Here is a 5,053-nt window from a genome sequence, read left to right as displayed (position 1 = left end):
AAACATGAAAATTACGTATTTCATAGTAATATGAAAGAGTGCACTGCAGCCAAGGCACCATGAGAATAGAGAGGTGAATAAAACACGATCCCTCACCACCAAGAACTTTCAGTCTAGAAGAAACAGATGTGAATCAGGAGGTGTAATCCATGGCAAACTGCGATGAATTGTGTGATCGCCTATTAACTGAGATTACATTTGCCCTAAGTAATAGGGATTCACTGCAGTGATTCAATAATGAAAGGTTATATTTTTCCTATAGAAAAATCTAGTCCATGGGAGCACCTGGGTGGCTCAGTTGGTTACGCATTTGACTCTTGGTTTCAGCTCAGGTCATGATCTCTTGGTTCATGGGAGGAAGATGGTGCAGACTGCTTGGGATTCTCTCTCTCTCCCTCTTTCTCTCTCTCTCTGCCACCCCCGCCTTCAAAATAAATAAATAAGCAGTTTTTTTAAAAAGAAAGAAAAATCTAGTTGATGATATTAATTCAGAAATAGCCACCCACAGCCGCCAAGTAAAAGGAACAGAAAAGAACAAAACTGTTGCTCCCAACAAAACAGGTTGCTGAGGTTAGGGAAGGAAGGCAGAATTCTGGCTGTAGAGAAGGAAGCTGAGAGAGATTCTCAAGTACCCATCAAAGTTAGTGCTATGAAGACCCTGTAAAAGAGGGAGAAATCAATTTTATCTGAGAAGAAGCTCTTAGCCAGAATTTCACGCTATGAATTGCAAAGTCTCTTTTTCCGTCGCTGGGATTTCAGGCTTTCGCTGGGGCTTCTAAGCCACGCAGGGTGAGAGCAGGTGCAACAGGGAGAAAACTGGGGTCTTGGGTTTCCCAGAGGCACCGATGCTGAGTAAGATTGACCTTCTGGATGCAAAAGAAATGACTCGTGAGTGTCAACACATCCGGACCCCAAGAAACGGGAAGTCATTCTGAGCCGATGAACCCCAGCAATGACTAGGAGAACTTTTCTGTCTCTCAAAATATCAGCATCTCAAAGGAAATCTCGCTGAATTTACCTGAATTACCCTGAATTTCAAGGTAGGCAATTTGTTTTGCATGGGATTTGTCATAGGATTCTACTATGGTGAGTTCGGGGAGGGTATTTAAATGAGTTAGTTGTAGTTTTCATTCATTCATTCATTCATTCATTCATTCACTCACTCAAATACTATTGATTGATGTCGGTGAGCTGGGTACCAGCTAGACAGCAGGTGTAAACAGGCTTTCCCTCCTGGTGCGCACAGTCTACAGGGGGGGTGGGGGGGAGACTGGGACTAAATAATCACACTGTCAAATGTGAATTTCCCCCGCGAGGTGGGGGATTTCTTCCCCGAGCAGTTGACTGTTGGTCTCATTCGTGGCAAATGTGGAAGCTGAGAAGAAGCAGAGGAGACAGGAGTCCCAGGTGGAGGGGTCGGTACGTATCACAGCCCCCCGGGCAGGAGGGACCATGACAAATACCAGGAGCTCAGGGAAGGTCCACATGGCTAGAGCTGGAAAACGAGATGGACATGAGGGGGGTGGGGAGGAGGGAGAAGTGGGGGCCAGAGGGCTCCAGCGATTTGGAGGAAGACAGGGAAGTTCTTCTTGAACAGCGAAGAGGTGTCATCCGATTTGTGCTTAAAGCGCCACTCCAGCAGCGGCGGGGAGATCAGGGTGGCGTGGACAGGGCGGGGGTCCCGCCGTGCACGCAGCTGCTAAACGAAAGAGCCAGTGGCATCAGCGCGGTGGCTCCAGCAGCGGGACCAGCATCGAGAGGCACAGAGACATCTCGGGACTCTGAGCCCCATCCTAAGTGCTCGGGCTGCAATGTCTCAGTTACTCCTCAGCACCACTCCAGGAGGAGAGGAATACTAACCCCTTCACTGCACAGAGGAGGAGACTGAGGCTCAGAGGAAAGCAGGGCCTTGCCAGCGTTCAAGCGGCTTGCAGCGCTAGGGCTGGGACGCGAAACCGGGCATCTGGGTTCACACCGCGTGCTCCGGGCCACGCAGGGCGGCAGCTCAGGTGGTACCAGCAGTCTCAGGTAATGTTTCGAAAGGGTGGGTTGCACACACACTGTCCCTGAATAGGTGATGAGCTCAACAAGTCAGGTGGATATAAAGCTACGTGCCTGGGAGACGTAGGCAGAATTAAGGATTGTGACCATGCGTGCTTGCTGGGACCAGAGGGGTAAAACCAAGTTGTCCAGACCCCAAAACACACAGTGGAAAGGTTTCGGGGACGGTGGACTACACACGGCCAAGCAGACGCAGACGCTGTCCCTTTGCGCCTGGGGTCTGCGGCTCTGCAGATGGGGAGTCCCAACGTTTCCAGATATCACGGTTTTCACAAGGGCTCTCAGAGACCTGGCATCGAATGGGAAACACATCCCAGGCTTCAGATTCAGACAATCAACTCTATTTTTGTCTTGAACATTGTACAGGTTAAGACTGAACGGGCGACAGCAGATGGGAAACATGCCCTTAGAGAAATCACTGCCTGCAGAGGTCAGTTTAAAACCTCAAGATTCGATTTCTGGTCTGGGATTTGAGCTGCACTGAATTGTCGCAGGCGAGTGAGTGGTCTGTGTGCCGTGAGCACAGCCCCGTGGGCCTGGTGGCTCCAGTGGCCGAGTGTTTCCAGCAATCCTCCTGACTCAAGGCCGCGGGACCAGTTCCTGCTACCCAAGACATGGGCTGCACGTCTGAGACCAGAGGCACGGAAGAATGAGCTTGCGTAATCGATCATAAGGCACGGCGTGCAAAGCCTCCAGGCGTATTAAGGGCGTTATCAGCCCAAATTACTGGATGTTTTCTACCCTCCACTGGTCTCTGCCCTGTGAGGCATTTAAACCACGGCTTTGAATTACAGATTTAGTTAGAAAACCAATAGCAGGAGAAAAAGTAAGTTGAAGTAAGTGTACAACTTTCTCCCGAGTCAGAAGTCGTGCCCTCTTGCTGCTGAGTGGGCACCGGTCCCACTAACTAATTAGATTTACATATGCAAATGAGGCCAGCCAGTCTAATGTTGCCTCCACTCAACCTCCCGAAGTCCTAAATAGAACCCTGGACGTACTCTTTGCCAACACAATGAAAATAAAATCAAGTTTGAATTGAAAGCCCACTGATTTCTTTTTCCCCCCTATGGACAGAAATAAAATAAGTCAGTGTTTTTCGAACTTCAACAGTTAGTATTCTCTGCCAGTTAAATGTCCAAGGAAGAAATGGTTCTGTATCTTAGTGAAATACTGAGTCAAGTTGAGGATCAAGGCTTTTTAGTGGATAAAACCTATCAATAAATACACCCATAAGAAAAAAATGCATTTTTTTTTTAATTCAAAGTAAACTCCATGCTTTTTCTTTGATGTGGAATAAGGATTGTTCTTGTGTTGTTATTGTTGTTGTATCTCGGTTTTGTTTTACTTTTTTTTTTTTTTTTTTTTGAGCGGGTGAGCCGGGGAGGGGCAGAGAGAGAGAGAGGGAAAGAGTCCCAAGCAGGCTCTGCACTGTCAGTACAGAGCCCAATGCAGGGATCAAAGTCATGAACCGTGAGATCATGACCTGAGTGGAAACCAGACTGAGCCAGCCAGGTGCCCCAGTCTTGTTTGGCATTTTAAACAAACCAAATCCTTAGGTTTTATATTCCACAGGGGCAGGTACCGAAAACTGTCCGAAAAACCAACGTCAAATACAAGTGACCTTCCAGGGCGCTGGGAATGCCGTGGGTTTTTTCAAACACACCTGCTGTGGTTGCATGCAGCCCCCTAGCGTGTGTCGTCGGGTCTGAGAATCACGGGTGCCCAAATGTCATGGCATTCTGTATGATCTATACAGGAAGATTGTGGATTTGGAGATTTCAGAGATCTAGAAAGTCTAGAAATTAGGGATATGTGCTCTTCCTCTGCCCAGGTCTTGGATGAGCCTCACGCCATCTGGGTTTCCTTTCCTTCTGTTGGCTCAGATCCGTGTCTCCCAGCACTGAAGGGTGGGGCTCTGCTACAGTACAAGCTGGTGTCCGTTTCCAAATGGTTAGCACGTGTAGTCTGTCTGGTACGATTGCATTCTGCCTTTTCAATTCACCTCCTAACCTTCTACTTGGAAGTAATACTGGTCACTTTGATTCTACCCCCTTTCTTCACGATTCAGTGCGAAATATTATTTATTCGCAGAAAAACTCTGGCAACTTTCTTCTGACAACCCAGCTTCTAAGCCAAAGAGCTTCCTGCCTTAATGAAAGATAAACATCGCCTATGGTTCCTCAACTTTGTGATAATCCTGAAATGACTACTCTCCAAACCCGAGATCAGCAGTGAGCATCTAAACCAGAGGCTCTCGACTGGGGCCAAGTCAGTCCTCTTGGGGAAACTCAGCAGCGTGAAGACATCTTGGTTGTGACCGTGCAGGTGCTGGAGACGAGGCGTTGCTACTGGCAACCAGCGCACAGAGCCCAGGGATGCTGGTGAGTGTCTCACAGTTCCCAGGACAGCCCACACCAGAGAACGTTCTGGCTCTGTGTCCGCACTGCTCAGGTTGGAAAACGCTGCTTTAAACCAAATGGTCTGAAATTTAGAAAGAGTTCTCACTTGAGGGAGAAGTGATTATGTCAGAATTGAGAAGCCACGCTCTTTCAGCGAGGTGCAGACTATTTTTATAACATGTTCGTGTCAGTGGTCATCACTGCACCAAGCCCCGCACTGATTCTCTGGAGACATAGATCGATTCCTGTTCATCACCGGAGAGAAAGCCGGAGCGCTTCTCTGTAGATGGTTCGAATTCCCAGCAACTTCTTGGCAAAGGGGAGTAGTGGTGAGTGACCAGGCCTGCATTGACTCAGAATACAAAGCTCCAAATGACAGTGTAGAAGGCGTCCAGATTGGATGTTTAAGATTAGTCTGGGTAATAGAAAAAGTTCAATAATTGATGGCTTTCACTAATAGCTCTAGATTGCAAATCAATGTTCTTTGTTCTTTTCTTTCACAGATTAATAGATTAAGGAGGGGGAAAGAATCTATACACGGCCCTTGACAAATTTTGCAATTTTTCAAATATTACAATCCTGCCCAAATGTCA

This window comes from Panthera pardus, unplaced genomic scaffold (genome assembly GCF_024362965.1).
Source record: "Panthera pardus isolate Hobbes unplaced genomic scaffold, ASM2436296v1 HiC_scaffold_14, whole genome shotgun sequence".
Taxonomy (NCBI): Eukaryota; Metazoa; Chordata; class Mammalia; order Carnivora; family Felidae; genus Panthera; species Panthera pardus.
Note: the sequence above shows the minus strand (reverse complement) of the source record.